This window comes from Mus caroli, unplaced genomic scaffold (genome assembly GCF_978045245.1).
Source record: "Mus caroli unplaced genomic scaffold, Mus_caroli_1 scaffold_4, whole genome shotgun sequence".
Taxonomy (NCBI): Eukaryota; Metazoa; Chordata; class Mammalia; order Rodentia; family Muridae; genus Mus; species Mus caroli.
Window position 1 is genome coordinate 100,000,386 of NW_028227259.1, and position 20,526 is coordinate 100,020,911.

The 20,526-nt window shown below is 42.6% G+C and overlaps 2 pseudogenes; both read right to left on the minus strand.

Annotated features, from left to right (window-relative positions):
* Window positions 1–826: 826 nt before the first annotated feature.
* On the minus strand, window positions 827–1,848 carry LOC110294897 (putative UDP-sugar transporter protein SLC35A4; annotated as a pseudogene).
* Window positions 1,849–2,238: 390 nt separating this feature from the next.
* Window positions 2,239–19,687, minus strand: LOC147005296 (SLC35A4 upstream open reading frame protein pseudogene; annotated as a pseudogene).
* Window positions 19,688–20,526: the final 839 nt, after the last annotated feature.

Sequence of the window (20,526 nt, forward strand, 5' to 3'; positions counted from 1 at the left end):
GAAGCTGATTATGGCATGGATCCCCGGATATGGCAGTCTCTAGATGGTCCATCCTTTCGTCTCAGCTTCAAACTTTGTCTCTGTAACTCCTTCCATGGGTGTTTTGTTCCCAATTCTTTTTTTTTAATGGTTGTAGGAAGCACCCCACACCCTAGAACACTTTATTAAGACCTTATTGCTGAAGTAGTTAGACACTGATTGGCTATAAACATTTTCTGGACCTGGTCCCTGGTTACTCTGCAGAGCCCTCCCAAGCTGTTGGAAGCAAGGACACCATGGAGAGTGGAAAGAACAGTACCTCCTAAGTGCTTCAGAGGTAAAGTCTTCAACAGGGCTCTCGAGTTAGCACAGGAGTCAGGAGTGTAGGCTTAATCCAGGGCCCAGGGGCAATGTTCCCTGAGATGAGTCAAGCCCCAGCCTCCTCTGACCCCTCTAGAATAACAGGTGGGTGAGGGGAACAGCTCTGTGGAGGGGGCAAACTAAGCATCTTTATGTGGAAGTCATGCTGGGCTGGAGCAGCCAGCACCAAACTTTGGGACAGAGTCTTCAGGAGTGACCACAGCAGGTAAGAAGACTGAAGCTTCACTTGAAGCAGCCATGTACATGCAGGACAAGGCAGGGATCTTCAAGGACAGGCCTGGGTTTGGGGATCCCACCTCTTGAGTACGAAGGAATACCGGAGTGCAGTTAGGCGTTTCCTTAACCGAGCCCACTCTTTATGCCTCCTAGAGGTAATTCTCCCACCTGAACACGCAAAGGCTAACCTGGACACCTTAGCTTCTCTTACAAGGCACTTGTTACGGGGCTGCTGGGGATTACAGGGGATGGGAGGTGACTCTGGTGGTTGCATTTAATCTACACAGTCACAAGTGAGTGGAGGTGGTCAAGGACGTAGGGGCTACCATAGTACAAGCACACAGCCAGACCGATGAGCAGTGCGGCCAGGAAGAAGATGGCTGTGAGCTGCAGCTGGAGCAGCACCATCGACAGCACAGCGTTGACCACGAGCAAGCAGGACATGATGAAGAGGCGTGTGATGCTGCTGCCATGCTTCATGACAGCCAACATGAGCAGCCCATTGACTGCCTGGTTCAGCACCACAAGCACTGCCCATCCAGAGAAGCCCTACAGGAAGCCTGGGCCTGGGCCACTGCCAGGATCACCCCAAAAGTGTAGAGGAAGAGGTTCTGAAGAGCCAAGGGCAACTGCTGTCGCTTCATGATCAGCTCTGTGTACACGGAGGACAAGCCGGAGATGAGGCAGTATAGGATGAGGAGCAGAAGTCCCAGTGGAGTGATATGCAAGGGCATGGGATGGGCTCCAGCTGCTGACGCGGGCCCAAGAAGGGTGTTCACAGGTTCTTGAAAGCCACCTGATGCATAGCAGGCTCCTGCAGCCATCAGCAGCAGCAGCAGCGCCAAGCCCTGGCACGCAGAGAGACGATGCCCAAGGCAGAGGCAGTACAATAGAGCTGTGCTTTCAATCTTGAGATTGCTCAGCACCTGATAGCTGGGGTCCATGTAGCACTGTAGATAAATCACCAGGTTGTTGTTGGCGCCATAGAGCAGGACTGACAGTGCAAAAGGCACAGCCTGGCGCCAGGGTGGCATGCCCTGGGGCCATGTTTGCCAGCCTACCAGGAGGGAGAAGGCGCACAACAGGAGCTTGGTCAGCTCAGTGAGTAACACAGCTGAGGAGGGCCAGAAGGGCACTCAGTCATCCACATGGCACAGTGCTAAGAACGGTGCATGGGCACCATACATGGCAGTGGAGACAGGAAGAGCAACAGGGTCCAGCGAGCCTGTCTTGGCAGGCTAGGCCTGGCACACCCCCATCTTCTACACTCATGGCCCACACCAGACCCTAGGTGGCCTGCGTAGCTAGCAAGGGACAGAGAGGCTGGGAAACATTTGTAGAAAATTGAGTATAGAACTGTGGTACATCACCAGAGAGAATACTGAGGATCAGAGACAGCCGCACATTCCAGTTAGGTCAAGAGGGGATTCATGACCCATAGGTTTGGGGTCAGTCCCATGGAACTGGGGAGGGAAGGAGTCTAGGGTGCAGGCTGACAAAGCACTGTCCACTCTCTGCAGGAAGAAAAGCAGGGATGAAAGAGGCAGAATAGACGGAGTTAGCACATGAACAATAATAGCAGGGGAAGCCAGATAGAGTGTCTGTGATAGAAAGGGCTCTACCTGCAGGCTCAACATGCTCGTCCTGCTTTCCCCAAAGGGTCTAGTCAGGCCCTTTCCATAGTGACCTAAAGTAGTTCTTCAGTGCCTTCTCCACGTTGGGTACGGCATATGCCTGAGCTGCATAGATGCCAGTGCAAGTACCCACCACAAAGCCCAATACTGCTGATGCTCTCAGTTTGGCCACCATGTATCCTGCCAGGAAGCCCTTGAAGAATGGGGAGGACAAGAGGGAGCCATCCTGGCCTATGCCACTGTTGACTTCACCTTCCACACGCTGCTGTAGGCACTGCACCTGGTTCTTGAGAAATGTCAGGTCCTTAAGCTTGGGCAGAGAATCCTAGGACAAGGGAGAGAGGCTGGCTCCAGCAGACTTGACCCAGTACCATGCCCTGTTCAATTTTTATCAGTGGCTAGGAACTAGGTGAGCTTGTCATCCGCCATCTTTCCTTGCTCCCAAGTCTAAGAAGGGGTAAACTGTCCACACTGTGGTCTTCATTCTTCTTGAGTTTCATGTGTTTCACAAATTGTATCTTATATCTTGGGTATTCTAAGTTTCTGGGATAATATCCACTTATCAGTGAGTACATATTATGTGAGTTCTTTAATGATTGGGTTAACTCACTCAGGATGATGCCCTCCAGGTCCACCCATTTGCCTAGGAATTTCATAAATTCATCCTTTTTAATAGCTGAGTAGTACTCCATTGAGTAAATTTACCACATTTTCTGTATCCATTCCTCTGTTGAGGGGCATCTGGGTTCTTTCCAGCTTCTGGCTATTATAAATAAGGCTGCTATAAACATAGTGGAGCATGTGTACTTCTTAGCGGTTGGAACATCTTCTGGACATATGCCAAGGAGAGGTATAGCGGGATCCTCTGGTAGTACTATGTACAATTTTCTGAGGAACCGCCAGACTGATTTCCAGAGTGGTTGTACAAGCTTGCAATCCCACCAACAATGAAGGAGTGTTCCTCTTTCTCCACATCCTCGCCAGCATCTGCTGTCACCTGAATTTTTTTATCTTAGCCATTCTGACTGGTGTAAGGTGGAATGTCAGGGTTGTTTTGATTTGCATTTCCCTGATGATTAAGGATGTTGAACATTTTTTCAGATGTTTCTCAGCCATTCGGTATTCCTCAGGTGAGAATTCTTTGTTTAGCTCTGAGCCCATTTTTTAATGGGGTTATTTGAATTTCTAGAGTCCACCTTTTGACTTCTTTTTATATATTGGATATTAGTCCCCTATCTGATTTAGGATAGGTAAAAATCCTTTCCCAATCTGTTGGTGGTCTTTTTGTCTTATTGACGGTGTCTTTTGCCTTGCAGAAGTTTTGCAATTTTAGGAGGTCCCATTTCTAGATTCTTGATCTTACAGCACAAGCCATTGCTGTTCTATTCAGGAATTTTTCCCCTGTACCCATATCTTCGAGGCTTCTCCCTACTTTCTCCTCTATAAGTTTCAGTGTCTCTGGTTTTATGTGGAGTTCCTTAATCCACTTAGATTTGACCTTGGTACAAGGAGATAGGAATGGATCAATTCGCATTCTTCTACATGATAACTGTCAGTTATACCAGCACCATTTGTTGAAAATGCTGTCTTTTTTCCACTGGATGGTTTTAGCTCCCTTGTCAAAGATCAAGTGACCATACGTGTGTGGGTTCATTTCTGAGTCTTCAATTCTATTCCATTGGTCTACTTGGCTGTCAGTATACCAGTACCATGCAGTTTTTATCACAATTGCTCTGTAGTACAGCTTTGGGTCAGGCATGGTGATTCCACCAGAGGTTTTTTTATCCTTGAGAAGAGTTTTTGCTATCTTAGATTTTTTGTTATTCTGGATGAATTTGCAGATTGCCCTTTCTAATTCGTTGAAGAATTGAGTTGGAATTTTGATGGGGATTGCATTGAATCTGTAGATTGCTTTTGGCAAGATAGCCATTTTTACTATATTGATCCTGCCAATCCATGAGCATGGGAGATCTTTCCATCTTCTGAGATCTTCTTTAATTTCTTTCTTCAGAGACTTGAAGTTCTTATCATACAGATCTTTCACTTCCTTAGTTAGAGTCACACCAAAGTATTTTATATTATTTGTGACTATTGAGAAGGGTGTTGTTTCCCTAATTTCTTTCTCAGCCCGTTTATTCTTTGTGTAGAGAAAGGCCATTGACTTGTTTGAGTTAATTTTATATCCAGCAACTTCATTGAAGCTGTTTATCAGGTTTAGTAGTTCTCTGGTGGAATTTATAGGGTCACTTATATATACTATCATATCATCTGCAAAAAGTGATATTTTGACTTCTTCCTTTCTAATTTGTATCCCCTTGATCTCCTTTTGTTGTCGAATTGCTCTGGCTAGGACTTCAAGTACAATGTTGAATAGGTAGGGAGAGAGTGGACAGCCTTGTCTAGTCCCTGATTTTAGTGGGATTCCTTCCAGCTTCTCACCATTTACTTTGATGTTGGCTACTGGTTTGCTGTAGATTGCTTTTATCATGTTTAGGTATGGGCCTTGAATTCCTGATCTTTCCAAGACTTTTATCATGAATGGGTGTTGGATTTTGTCAAATGATTTCTCTGCATCTAATGAGATGATCATGTGGTTTTTGTTTTCGACTTTGTTTATATAGTAGATTATGTTGATGGATTTCCATATATTAAACCATCCCTGAATCCCTGGAATGAAACCTACTTGGTCAGGATGGATGATTGTTTTGATGTGTTCTTGGATTCAGTTAGCGAGAATTTTATTGAGCATGTTTGCATCACTATTCATAAGGGAAATTGGTCTGAAGTTTTCTATCTTTGTTGGGTGTTTTTGTGGTTTAGGTATCAGAGTAATTGTGGCTTCATACAATGATTTGGGTAGAGTTCCTTCTGCTTCTATTTTGTGGAATAGTTTGTGAAGAACTGGGATTAGATCTTCTTTGAAGGTCTGATAGAACTCTGCATTAAACCCATCTGGTCCTGGGCTTTTTTTGATTGGGAGACTATTAATGACTGCTTCTACTTCTTTAGGGGATATGGGACTGTTTAGATCATTAACCTGATAACTTTGGTACCTGGTATCGTCTAAAAATTTGTCCATTTCATCCAGGTTCTCCAGTTTTATTGAGTATAGCCTTTTGTAGAAGGATCTGATGGTGTTTTGGATTTCTTCAGGATCTGTTGTTTTGTCTTCCTTTTCATTTCTGATTTTGTTAATTAGGATTCTGTCCCTGTGCCCTCTAGTGAGTCTGGCTAAGGGTTTATCTATCTTGTTGATTTTCTCAATGAACCAGTTCCTCATTTGGTTGATTCTTTGACTAGTTCTTCCTGTTTCCACATGGTTGATTTTGCCCCTGAGTTTGATTATTTCCTGCTGTCTACTCCTTTTGTTGAATTTGCTTCCTTTTGTTCTAGAGCTTTTAGGTGTGTTGTCAAGCTGCTAGTGTGTGCTCTCTCTAGTATCTTTTTGGAGGCAGTCAGAGCTACGAGTTTTCCTCTTAGAAATGCTTTCATTGTGTCCCATAAGTTTGGGTATGTTGTGGCTTCATTTTCATTAAACTATAAAAAGTCCTTAATTTCTGTCTTTATTCCTTCCTTGACCAAGGTATCATTGAGAAGAGTGTTGTTCAGTTTCCACATGAATGTTGGATTTCTATTATTTATTTTTTTATTGAAGATCAGCCTTAGTCCATGGTGATCTGATAGGATGCATGGGACAATTTCAATATTTTTGTATCTGTTGAGGCTTGTTTTGTGACCAATTATATGGTCAATTTTGGAGAAGGTACTGAAAGAATGATGAAATTTCAAGACCTGTAAGTCATAAAAAGTACTCAGAAATTGCTGGTTGTTTGTGAGCCTAGAGGCTGCATGGGACTGATAAAAAGAAAAACAAACCTGGGTATGCCCTGTAGTTAAAACATTCCTGGGAACATCTTGACCATAGATAAAGAGGAATGTGAAGACATAACAGGGCTATCTAAACTGAGTCAAGAACTCACAGAACTCTAACAACCTGCACATACATGTAATTTTTCTGCTGATGTTTGAATAAGCCAATAGTGTATCGCTATGCTGAATTCCACACCCCTAAACCCCTTACCCCATAAAAACCCCTAGCTTTCAAGCCTCATGGCTGACATCTGTTATCTCCAGTGTGGGATGCATGTCGGTCCAGAGCTCAGTAATTAAACGACCTCATGTAATTACATCAAGATAGTCCTTCGTGATTTTTTGGGTGCACACCAAATTGGAATTTGAGTAGGGGTTTCCCCACTAGGTTTAACAGTACCATGATGTCCTGAGCTAGTTTCTTGCCAGCAAGAACACACTCAGACAACTGGATTCTTCTGCAGCAAAGCTTTATTGCTTCATTAGGAGGAAGACCCCGAACCCCGGAAAATGGTGCTACTTATCAGGTGCTGACATGCCACCTTGGAGTGGCATGTCAGCACCTGATTTGTTGCTTGCCCATAGCCTCATTGCTATGCCCCGGGATGGGCAGTGACTTGGCACGAATTCACTCTTGCACCTGTGCACATTGCTTGTTTACCAGTTAGGCACAGCAGAAGCCGGCACCATCTTGTAATGGCGATTGCTCAGGGCTCTCCACATCTCCCCCTTTTTGTTTTCTTAAAATGAGGCTGGACTAGGTCTGTGTAATTATGTCCATCCACTGTGGCTCCTGTCTTAGGTCATTCCTCTAATGTCACAGCCTTTCCTGTCATAGGGTAACCCTATCGCCACCGGGCCCCGTGTCTTAGGTTGATCTGTGCATGAGGAAAGTTGCCCTTCCCTGGATACTGCAGTGCTATGTGACAGTAACTACTAAATGACCTAGGGCAAACTCTACAAAATAGGCCAGCCAAAAAAATGAAAAACTCAAATGCCGACTAATTCTTGAGCATAGATAACCAGATTTCAGGGGAGGCCCCTTGTTCAATGGCCGCAAGTGCTTGAGCAATGACGACCTTGTCACGTGTTTGTTGGGCTCTGAGCTTGCAAACCAACCAGAGCATGAACACAAGCCCACAGCAGATGGCAGCACCAAATAAAACTACCCCCACCCATTCCTTAAAATAAGAAAATGCAGAGGTAAGCCAAGAGGTGAAGTCTCCAAGGGTCACTGGTTTCACTCTGGTTCCATTAAGGTCTAGGATCTGTATCTGCAGCTTCGTCTGCAACCTTTCCAACTCCTGTGACCAGTTCCCCTTCAGATAATTCGATAAATCTGTACTTTTAATGAAAGAATTGTTAATATACCTAATGGGAGTAATGCACACATGCGGGGTTGATGCCACACAACTCATTTGTATGGCATCCATCATCTGTTCTATGTTATGTTGTAAAATATCTACTCTTTGATTCACTAACATTAATCCTGAGACGATATGAGAATCTACCCTTTGCAGGGTAAGCAATGCCTCAGACGTTTTTTTCTGCTATCTGACTTATGGTGTCAGAAGTATTAACTTGATTGGCCATAGCAATTCCTGCAGTAACCGCTGATGCCACGTACACTGCAATGGCAGTAACAATGGCAGCTGTGATTCTAAAATCTCTCTTTTGTCGAACAAAACTCATGATTGGGAACTTCTCTGGATCTGCCTCAACAGGTACAAAGGTTGGTAAATGTACCACTAAGGCTAAGAAATTAGTTCTATTCTAGCATTGCGTCAAAAAACAAGTGACATATGTACAATCTAACCATTCTCTATTATTTTGAAATTCAGCCAATATAAAGAAAAATGGAGGATTAACACAGACTTCTCCTGGAGAAGTAGTCATATTTCTGATAACTCTATTAGATGTCACATTATCTAAATGAGCAGAGATATTGAAAAGTGTGGCAGAAACATTTAATATCTCATGAAAGGTTCTAGTCAGCAGTGCAAAGGCTGACAAACTGGTACTAGCACCTGCCTCATTACTTAAAATCCATTGGTAATATGGCCAAATATTTTCTTTTCCTGTAGCATCTCCTTTATCACTTATTACAGCAAAATCCAATGGAGGTGACAAAACAAAACTCTTTGCTATTTCTTTCCGAGGAAAAATTTTTTTATTGACAAGGTGAAAAAACTATAGGAAATGCAAGGTCCGGATGACACCAAGGCATGCTGCGTATAGCAGTAGCATTGCCAACAGGCCATCGTGATCTTTTGGGAATAGTCACACTTCCCTTCATCATAATCATGATGATGTTTTATAGGTGAAGTTACATTATTTCCAACATCACTTGAGCATGACTGTGCTTCTTGAGCAACTTGTGTTAAAGCATTAAATAACACTCTAGAGCTCACTTTATTTTGGCTAATGGAATCTGCCCAATTAGAGATAATCTTTTTCTTTAAAAATATTTAGTTGCCAAAAACAAAGGGGAGGTAGAAGAATTGGAATGTACTGGTAAAGGTACCGGCCATGATCTTACTATGGCCCACAAAAGCATACTTATCCCTGTCTCAATCATCAGGAGTAAGAATAACAGGATCATCATGGGATTCATCTTGATCTTTTACGGTCCTTGTCAGTTGCGTCGGAACCCAAAGTGGATTATCTTCACCCTGTGGAAAAACACAAATAGCTCCCCTGGAGCTGATTAATATGGGATCTGGGCCATACCATTTATTATCAAGGACATTCTTCCACTTGACCATTTCATTGGGTGGTTGAGGCCATTGTCCGTGCCTTTCAGCTGGTGATCTCCCAGCATTATCCAGTTTTAAGAAATTAACAGTAAATATTATAAGGGATAGAGCCATCTTTGGTGTCATAGCCTCTATCCCCCCTTTTTGTTTTGGAAATATTGTTTCAAAGTACGATGAGCTTTTTTAATAATGCCTTAGCCCTGTGGATTATAGGGCAATTCAGTAATATGTTTCACTTGCATTTGTTTGCAAAATTGACTAAATTTAGAAAAAGTATATCCAGGACCATTGTTTGTCTTCAGCACTAGAGGCTTGCCCCATGTAGTCCAAGCCTCTAAGCAGTGGGATATGACATGAACTGCTTTTTTTCCCTGTCAAGGGAGAGGCATGTAGGACACCAGAACTGGTATCAATGGACACATGTACATATTGTAATTTCCCAAAAGCTGGGATATGTGTGACGTCCATTTGCCAAACATAAAACCATATCTCTGGTGGCTGAATCAGCAATTGCATTTCCCTTAACCATAGGTCCAGGTAATCAACTCAGAACAAAAAGCCAGTAGATAAAGTTTTAACCATTTATATTTTCAACATGAAACACAGAACAACAATCATTTAAACAACAAAACAAAACCAAACATGAATTGACAGACATATGGACAATTTGGTGCACCAAAAACAGATAATAGACAGACAGGGAATAGAACTTGATGTCTCAAAGGGACACAGTTATCCTAACCAGAGCTAAGAATATCTCCATAGGAACCAGAGAGGAAGCAGGACGTCTCCTGTTTTCCTTTTGTCCCTAGGAGAGCTCTGAAATAGCTTATTTTCATTTTATCTCTTTTTTGCTAAAAGATCCCAAACAGGGGATAACTGCTTTTCTAAAACGTATTTTCTCTCTCTCATGTTCAGACTCTACTTCCTTACCTCCTTCTTTTGGGAATACTACCAGAGAAGGGAGAGGAGACACAGTGGCCCTGAGAGCTATTTTTAAGCCTTTGATGAAGGCTGCCTCTTTAGTCAAAGTCCTTGAGAGGAGGGTAATTGACTTAATTTTTTTCTTTATTTTTTATATTATCCTTTGTATCTTTATATTTTATATTATCTTTTGTATCATTATATTTTAGTTTCTTTTCTTTTTCTCTTTTTATATTTCTTCCTTTTTCTCTCTCCTTTCTCCTTTTGCTCTCCCAGGGCATACTTTCCCTTGTTTCTCTTTTCCTCGGGCTCAAGGTCCGTGTAAAGGCTTTTATTCTTAGGTGCACCTTGTTTCCTCTGAACTCCTAAATCTCTCTCCCCGCTCTGTCTCTGATAGACCTCCTCCAGGACCCTCTGCCCCACCTCAACCATTTGCTGACAATCCTCGTCTTTTAAGCACGATCTTACCAGCTTCCATAACGGCATGGTCCCTGCTTTAAGTTTGCCATTCTGCTGTTCCCTAATTAGATATCCTTTCAGTTTCTCCCAGGAGGCAATAGTTAATGACCCTGAGCATGCATACCACGGTGCTACGCGATCTATCTCTTTAACAAAGCCCTCTATAGTCTTAGTGGCGATTTTTAGGCCACACTGCCTCAAGACCAACTGTAAGGCAGGCACCACGGAGTAGGAGGTTCCCATACTGCCCTTTTATCTAACTGTGCCTGACCTCGACTGAGAATCAGTCAGCAGTTCCACCAGTGAAAGCAGAACGCAACCAAAAGAAAAAGAACGAGCCCCGTGAAAACAAACACAAAGTCCTCTAACGCTGGAGAAAGTTCAAGACCGAACATACCTTACAGAGCTTATTTCATCCTGCAGTTCTGAATCCACCCCCCCCCAAAAAAACGGAGGGTCCCCTCGGCGCCTGGCGATGATATGGCTTTCCCAGGTTCTCGGCGCCAATTGTCCCGAGCTAGTTTCTCACCAGCAAGAACACACTCAGACAACCGGATTCTTCTGCAGCAAAGCTTTATTGCTTCATTAGGAGGAAGACCCCGAACCCCAGAAAATGGTGCTGCTTATATACACCTTGGAGTGGCATGTCAGCTGGAGTGGCATGTCAGCACCTGATTTGTTACTTGCCCATCGCCTCATTGCTACGCCCCGGGATGGGCAGTGACTTGGCACGAATTCACTCTTGCACCTGCGCACATTGCTTGTTTACCAGTTAGGCACAGCAGAAGCCTGCGCCGTCTTGTAACGGCGATTGCTCATGGCTCTCCATACCATGAGGTGCTGAGAAGAAGGTATATCCTTTTGTTTTAGGATAAAATGTTCTGCAGATATCTGTTAGATCCATTTGTTTGATAACTTCTGTTAGTTTCACTGTGTCCCTGTTTAGTTTCTGTTTCCATGATCTGTCCATTGATGAAAGTGGTGTGTTGAATAATGTGTGTGCAATGTGTGCTTTGAGCTTTACTAAAGTTTCTTTAATGAATGTGGCTGCCCTTGTATTTGGAGCATAGATATTCAGAATTGAGGGTTCCTCTTGGAAGATTTTACCTTTGATGAGTATGAAGTGCCCCTCCTTGTCTTTTTTGATGACTTTGGGTTAGAAGTCGATTTTATTAGATATTAGAATGGCTACTCCAGCTTGTTTCTTCAGACCATTTGCTTGGAAAATTATTTTCCAGTCTTTCATTCTGAGGTAGTGTCTGTCATTTTCCCTGAGATGGGTTTCCTGTAAGCAGCAAAATGTTGGGTCCTGTTTGTGTAGCCAGTCTGTTAGTCTATGTCTTTTTATTGGGGAGTTGAGTCCATTGATATTAAGAGATATTAAGGAAAAGTAATTGTTGCTTCCTATTATTTTTGTTGTTAAAGTTGGCATTCTGTTCTTGTGGCTGTCTTCTTTTACATTTGTTGAGGGATTACTTTCTTGCTTTTTCTAGGATGTGGTTTCCGAGTCAACAACTCACAGGATTCAGGGGTGTGGATTCCCGATTCCTTGTATTGGTTTTTTTTTTCTGATATTATCCTTTGAAGGGCTGGATTCCTGGAAAGATAATGTGTGAATTTGGTTTTGTCGTGGTATACTTTGGTTTCTCCCTCTATGGTAATTTAAAGTTTGGCTGGGTATAGTAGCCTGGGCTGGCATTTGTGTTCTCTTAATGTCTGTATAACATCTGTTCAGGATCTTCTGGCTTTCAAAGTCTCTGGTGAAAACTCTGGTGTAATTCTGATAGGCCTGCCTTTATATGTTACTTGACCTTTTCCCCTTATTGCTTTTAATATTCTATCTTTATTTAGTGCATTTGTTGTTCTGATTATTATGTGTCAGGAGGAATTTCTTTTCTGGTCCAGTCTATTTGGAGTTCTGTAGGCTTCTTGTATATTCATGGGCATGTCTTTCTTTAGATATGGGAAGTTTTCTTCTATAATTTTGTTGAAGATAATTGCTGGCCCTTTAAGTTGAAAATCTTCATTCTCATCAACTCCTATTATCCGTAGGTTTGGTCTTCTCATTGTGTCCTGGATTTCTTGGATGTTTTGATTTAGGATCTTTTTGCATTTTGCATTTTCTTTGATTGTTGTGCCAATGTTCTCTATGGAATCTTCTGCACCTGAGATTTTCTCTTCCATCTCTTGTATTCTGTTGCTGATGCTTGCATCTATGGTTGCAGATTTCTTTCCTAGGGTTTTGATCTCCGGCATTGCCTCACTTTGGGTTTTCTTTATTGTGTCTACTTCCCTTTTTAGGTCTAGTATGGTTTTGTTCATTTCCATCACCTGTTTGGATGTGTTTTCATGTTTTTCTTTAAGGACTTGCAACTCTTTAGCCGTGTTCTCCTGTATTTCTTTAATTGACTTATTAAAGTCATTCTTGATGTCTTCTTACCATCATCATGAGATATGCCTTTAAATCTGGGTCTAGGTTTTCAAGTATGTTGGGGTGCCCAGGACTGGCTGAGGTGGGAGTGCTGGGTTCTTATTATGGTGAGTGGTCTTGATTTCTGTTAGTAAGATTCTTATGTCTGCCTTTCGCCATCTGGTAAACTCTGGAGTCAGTTGTTATAGTTGTCTCTGGTTAGAGCTTTTTTCTCTCATGATTCTGTTATTCTCTACCAGCAGATGGGGGAAACTAGCTCTCTCCTGAGTTTCAGTGGTCAGAGCACTCTCTGCAGGCAGGCTCTCCTCTTTCAGGGAAGGTGCACAGATATCTGGTGTTCAGACTTGCCTCCTGGCAGAAGATGAAGGCCCGAAACAGGACCTGTCCCAGAAACTGTTAGCTTCTGTATCCACACTCTCACCTGTGCAGACTAGACTCAGTGGGATCCAGGGACCAAGATGGCTCCCTCAGGTACTCTGGCAAAGCGCTCCTGGGCAGACACCTCTCCTCTGGCAGGGAAGGTGCCCAGATGTCTGGAGCCCGAAACAGTAACTGCCTCAGAAGCTCTGTGGCTCCCACATGTCCCAGAAGCTGTTAGCTTCTGTAGTCCACACTCTCACCTGTGCAGACTAGTCTTGGTAGAGTCCGGGAACCAAGATGTCTCCTGCAGATGATCCAGAAACTCCCCTCTGTCTCTCTTTCTAATCCCTGGACTCACAGGTGGGTCACCATTCAACCTGACAGTTACATGGGTTCTGGGAATCCAAACTTCTGTCCTTCCACTTACACATTGAGCACTTTAACCTCAGAGCCATTTCCCAGCCCTGTATTGTTTCCCAAGGTTTTTGTTTGTTTGTTTGTTTGATTGATTAATAACTGTACAGCTTAGTGTTTTTTCTTTGTTCCTCCTATAACTGTTCTCTCCTCATTATATCTAAGCTTATTAAGAGCTCTGGTTTACGGAGATATAAGCTCTGGTTTAGAGGCTGTGGAAGATTTCCTTTGGAAATTATCACTTTATGACTGCCACAGAGAAATGCTGCTCAGATCCCCTTTGAAGAATGAACAGAGAAAGCAATTAGCTAATAGGTTGTCTCTGCAGTTAGAATGTCAACTTGATATTCAGGCATTTTCTATATAGTTGAATTACCAGGGTCTGCCTAGCAATTCCTGGACAATCAGGAACTGCAATATTTGTTCCAGCAGTCCCTAGAGTTGAACAAGATATTATGTAATGTGTAAGGTGGCCAAATGTCTTTTCAAACCACAACCCCTTTATTTTTTATAGATTATGTATCTCAACAAACCTTTAAATATATTTTTTGAGAAGGGCAGATAGGATATAATTTATTCTTAGCCAAATTTGGGTGCCCGTGGTCTGGGGCAATGTATTCTTGCTGTTCATCATGACATACTCCACCACTGATGTGAAACTATTATAATCACAGCAAAAGAATCCAATAAATCAATGCAATTCACAGAGTACATTAGTGTGGAACTAGGCACCTTAAAGGATGTAAGAAATCTTTGCTGTATGTTTCAGATGCTATCTAATGACATTCTCAGCATAGTCAGCTTTGAGATTGGTAGAAGCTAATGGTCTGCTCCATTTCAAAGGTTTTATCTGAGAGTCAACAGGATGTTAGATTGGATCCACAAGCAGGTGATCAATGGCCTTTAAAGGAACTAAGGATAACCCAGGATAACATTGGCTCTTGATCTGTAGCATTCCACCTTCCTGCAATCACCAAGGTTGCAATCCATCAGTAGATCTGCAGAATCTTCAAGCCAGATGTGCGGGTTTTTTTTTTCAGTGAACTTGAGTTAATAGTTTCACCAATTGAAAAAGCATCACATTTTGTACATGTGGAAGCCAAATGTTTCATACCCCATGATGCTAGATAGTAGGAAGACTCTTTCCTAGGAATGATAAACAAGAATATGAGCATGCAAGAATGTAGTATTTAGCAGAGAGAAATAATTGTTAAAGTCACTACAGAAAAAGTCTCTTGATGACATTCATATTCATAGGCACCATGAATTGGGGTCTGAGCTTTTCCTTGTTATGTGTGTAATACATAATCGGATCATACTTAGAATAGTCAAGAAGACAGTATAGCCTAATGAAATAAAGGTGGCAATGAGGAAAACAGGCATACTAACTAACCAAAAAGACCTTCACCTGTATCAATGTACTCTTTTACAAGAATGAAATCTTGTTCTGTGTCTATGGTTGTCTGTACTTTAAGAAATATTTTATCTATTAACAAACCTCTTATATTTTAATTACTTATAATTACATTTCAGCTTTTGGTTACCAGAGTATTGAACTGACAAAATTGGTACCAATATTTGTCTGTAAAATCAAAAACACCTGTCCATCAAGGCCATCAAGGACAGTGGTAAGAGGGATTCCATCATCAGTACAAACTTGAATACTATTTACAAACAGTAGGAGTAGCTACTGATCTGGGATAATTTCTCTCAATGAGGTAACAAAGTTAATGAAGGTAGATGAGTAGTCAAGAAAGCAGTATTAGAGAAATTATTATTAGTCTTTTGACTACATCCATAATTATCTAGGTTTACAGGCCAGGTTGTTTTAGCATCCATGAAGGAATGGCTTCCAGAAAGTTAGTGAAATATGTGCTTAAAGACACAGGAGAGTGAGAAGAATACACAGCTGATGGGGTTAGGAGTGGCTGCTGTATGAATGAATGAATCCCTTGTTTCATCTCCAGATTGAGGTGACTAACTCTTTTACTTGTCAGTGACAGAAGATGAAGTAGACATGTGCAGAGGTTCCTCACAGTGTGAGGGAGAAAAGAACAACTGTAGGCCTGTAGAGAGAACCTTCAGGCTGGCACGTTAATCCAGTGTGGAGACAAGGAAAGAATGTTTGGGTATAAAAATCTGAAAGGTACAGTTCAGCCGGAGACCAGTGAAGGACAAGGCCCAGGCAAAGGAAGAACACTGAGGTCCCTGGTCAGTTATTATATTAGCTTAGGTTTTTGGGTTTTTTTTTCATGTCTATGGCCAAAATACCTAACAGAGACGTGGAAACATTTCTTTTGGCTCACAGTTTCAGAAGGTTTAGTCCATAGAACATGGCCCAATACCTGAGCAGAACATCGTAGTGACAGGCATGTGACAGACAGGAATTGTGCACATTATGGTAGATGGGAAGCAGCAAGCAGTAACGTGCATCCTATGTACTCACCTCAGGTAACCTGTTTTCTTTACCCAGGCCCTACACCCAAAACATTTCCAGAAATTCTCAAAATTAACACCATCAACTGCAGATAAAGATGCCAAAACACGAGTCTATGAGGAACATGAGGGATACTGATCATAACACCTGTGTTCCCTGTAGGCTCATGTCCAGGTGACAAATTTGAGCAAGCAACCTCCTTGCCTGGATACATCCTCAGTGATCTCACAGCACAACTAGAATGTGCTCCCAAGGTGAGTGAGGGGTTTCGGGGTACCATGTGTGATTATTTTCTTTCTGAGTCCTTAAATAATGTAGACAGAACAAATGTCAGTAGGTTGCATATTCTTACAGCTGGCACTGGAGCATATTATAAATTGTAGGCAACAGACTTCTCAAAGCAAGTATAGATTTAGATACTTAGCCAATCCAGTGACAATGGCTACCACAGAACACTCTGGGAAATTGACAGCATATGGAAATGGGAAAGCACACATATCTCAGAGTACAGCCTCTCCCTGCAAAACACAGGAACAAACTGGGACACAGAAGCCCAGATGTTCATCCAGAGAGGAACAGATGAGTGCAGAAAGAAAGGCCAAGATTTTCTCCCCATTCATTCATTTATTTATTCACATTACATCTTGATCACTGCCTGCACCTCCTCCTGGACCCCACCTCAAATGTCCCTTACCCATACCCCATATTCTTCTCCTCTTTGAGGGTGGAGGTCCCCATTCCCCATCCCTGTCTCCTCTGAGAGGGTGGAGCCCCACCCCCAGGTATTCCCTGAGCTTGATAAATCAAGTCTCTGCAAGGCTAGGTGCATCTTCTCTCATTGAAGCCAGACAAAGCAGCCCAGTTATGGGAACTGGGTCCACAGAAATACAACAGCTGTAGGTACAGCCCCTACTCCAGTTTTGAGGTAACCCACATGAAGACCAAGCTACACATCTGCTACATATGTACAGGGGACCTAGGTCCAGCCTGTATATGCTCTTTGGTTGGTGATTCAGTCTCTGAGAACTCCCAAGGGTCCAGGTTAGTTGACTCTGTTGGTCTTCCTGAGGAGTTCCTATCCCCTCTGGGGCTCTTGATCCTTCCCCCAAGCACTTCCATAAGAGTGCCTAAGCTCCATCCCATTTTGGCTGTGAATCTCTGCATCTGTTTCACTGAGCTGCTGGGTAGAGCCTCTCAGCAAAGACACACGGTCAACAAGCACTGCAGTCAGCTCTATAAGCAAGCCTAGCCCAGCCTCTGTCCTTGTCTGTTCAGTCCTATTTATACTCCCTCCAAACATCATGTATCCTCCATGGGTATTGCCTCACCACATGTCTTACCTCAGCACATGCATCTGTTTCAGCTGACATCACTCTGCCAATCAGCCCAAGTCCTTGGAAGTGGCAAGAAGCCATGGCACACCACCAGAAGTTTCTTGATGCATTTCTCTCTATGGAGTCCCGACAAGTGCAACTCAACTACAAAATATAAGGTGGACCCATGCATGCATGTTGTTAACAAAGAATCCTTCACCACATGTCCTTTCATGTGCTTGCTTTGGCAGAACAGCCTTTCACCTGTGTCTGTTTCAACCAAATGTTCCTTCACAAGTCTGCCGCAGCAAAACATCACCAAACACACTGACTTTCCAAAGAACCCTTAAGTTTTCACGTCAGCTCACAGCTGCCCCTTTCTCTGGACAATTGATTCTGGACAAGTAGAAATGTAGGGGATCACTATATAACTTCCCTATTCCCTTCACCTTCCAATGGGACCAGACCTTGACTAGTGATGGTCTATAAACACAGAAGACCAGTCCACTTCTGTTGGGCAGAGGAACTACTTTAATGGTACAAGTTTTGCCTCAGAACTTCTGCAGCACCAGAGCAAGGAGAAGCTGGCCCAGGTGGCATCTTACCCATCTTCCTCTCTCACTCTTTCTTATTTTTTATTTCCTTTCTAAGAGTATTTACATCATTGAGCACCTAGGAATCTTCATCTTCACTGTTTCTAGGGAACTCAAATCAAGACTATTGGTCAAGAAGGCAGAGATGTACCTTCCTCACGCTAAGGATGGGATTGTGACATTGGATGGCTCTCTAGCTGTGTGGCAAAAAGTACATGAAATAAATATAGTTCTTGGGATTTAAGAATGGAAGGACTGATAAAACTCACTGAAATGAGCTACATTTGAACAAAGAAAGCATAGCCTATTCAGTATGTTGGGGATTTGTGAGGTGAGGGAAAGAGAAAAACACCCATCTGTCTACATCCTCAGTACCACTGACTTAGTAGAAAATAAAATGACAGACTCAGATATATTAGTCAGTAGTTTCAGGGAAAGTGCAGGGTTCACATGGCCTCCTTGACACTTTGTATGTATATGCATATTTGTGTGTATGTGGGTCTACATGTGTGTGTGCATTTGTAGAAGAGGACAACCTTATGTGTTGTTCCTCAGGTCTCCACTACCTTTTTTTTTTTTTTAAGGCAGAGTCTTTTGTTGGCAACTTCCAGAGAACCACTTGTCTCTGCCTCCTCTGTGCTAAAATTAAAAGTATTAAAAGTAAAAGATACAATTTGCAAAACACAAGAAAATCAAGAAGAATGAAGACCAAAGTGTGGATACTTCATTCTTCCTTAGAATAGGGAACAAAACACCCATGGAAGGAGTTACAGAGACAAAGTTTGGAGCTAAGACGAAAGGATGGACCATTCAGAGACTACCCCACCCAGGGACCCATCCCATAATCAGCCACCAAACCCAGACACTACCGCATATGCCAGTAAGATTTTGCTAAAAGGACCCTGATATTGCTGTCTCATATGAGGCTATACTAGTGCCTGGCAAATACAGAAGTGGATGCTCACAGTCACCCATAGGATGGAACACAGGGCCCCCAATGGTGGAGCTAGAGAAAGTACCCAAGGAGCTGAAGGGGTCTGAAACCCATAGGTGGAACAACAATATGAACTAACCAGTACCCCCAGAGTTCGTGTCTCTAGCTGCATATGTAGCAGAAGATCACCTAGTTAGCCATCATTGAGAAGAGAGGCCCCTTGGTCTTGCAAACTTTATATGCCCCAGTACAGGGGAATGCTAGGGCCAAGAAGTGAGAGTGGGTTGGTAGGGGAGCAGAGCGGGGGCAGGGGTATGAGGAACTTTCGGGATAGCATTTGAAATGTAAATAAAGAAAATATCTAATAAAAAGTATTATGAAACTTTTCTTTTCTCTTTTAAATATATGTTCCAAGTATCAGACCCAGGTCCTTATGCTTATAAGGCAAGCCACTTTCTGACTAAGCTAGCCCCCTTGACCTTCCTTAACATTTTGAAAGATCTTTCAATCTAGAAGCCAGGATAGCTACACAGGGGGCAAAGGTAAGTTACAGAGAATGAGATACCCGAAGAACAATGTTTTAGAGGCTTTAGGGTTAAGCCACTGCAAGATCAGTACTTGTGTGATTCTGAAGATATACCTCCTCTAAATTTTGTATTGTGGGGGTCTTCATTTGTCTCAGCCTAGCCTATAGCACATAGCCAGGTGAAGACTGGGTACAGAAGTTAATATTAGAGGCAGAACTTCAGAAAAGACTAGGTTCCTAGTTATGTTAAGAATCTTGCACAAGTAGCTCTGGATCTACTATGGAAGAAAGTCTTTGAGAATTGGAGTGAGAATATCTGATGAGATAGACTTAAGAATTTTGAATTCCCTGATATCCAAAGTCCTTGTAGTTTATAGAAGTTAGTTCAAACCTCTGATGGAATTCATGATGGAATTCTTCTTACCTTGAAAAGTTTGATGAAGCCTTCAATGAGACACATGTCTTATAAAACACTTGCCACTTAAGACTCTGCCCTTACCCAATTCTCTATCCACCAAATGCATAGTTAGGACTAAATATCAGCAGAAGCATCTTGAGGAAGTCCCAGGCCTGTTATGGTGGGCAAAGAGCCATAGAACCTGCATAAGATGCAGACAAATGGCAGGAAAGAATACTGGGGGTGGCATAGAGAACAGTCAGCCAGGGTTGCAGAAACACAAGCCTGAGTTATGGACATTTGTTGAAATGATGCCATTCATTCTTGACCTTGGATTGCAAGTCTGGATGGAACCCTGAGTGAATGGGCTGCGAGAGTTTTTGGAAGCTCAAACATGATGATGAAATGAAGTAGAAATGCCAGAACTACTTAAAGGATACTGAGAAAGGAATGTTGCTGAAGTGATCTAGTGTAAGACCTGAAGGGTATACATAAGACCAACATGCTATACATATTGGTCACATTGATCAGCAGAACCTAGTAGGATACTATTTTTTTTGCCATTGCCCTAATAAATATGCTAGTGAAGGCACATTAGCATTGCCAGTAAGCTATCCACTATGAACTGTAACAAACAGTAGACACTGTAATACAATTGAACTCTCTGGCAGCAATGGGGATAATGAGATCCCAGAAGAGATCAAGAATCATTGGAACAAAATGTGCATAGTGAGGAAAATGGACAGACTGGTCAGAAGGCTGCCAGGGATGTCTGACCCCATAGTAACCTTTGAAGAGGAATCATGAAACATGATGTCCCCAAGAGCAAGATGAGACCACCCTAGGGATGCTCCTTAATATAATTTAAATTTATTTGTATAGATACTTTTGTCTGCATGTAT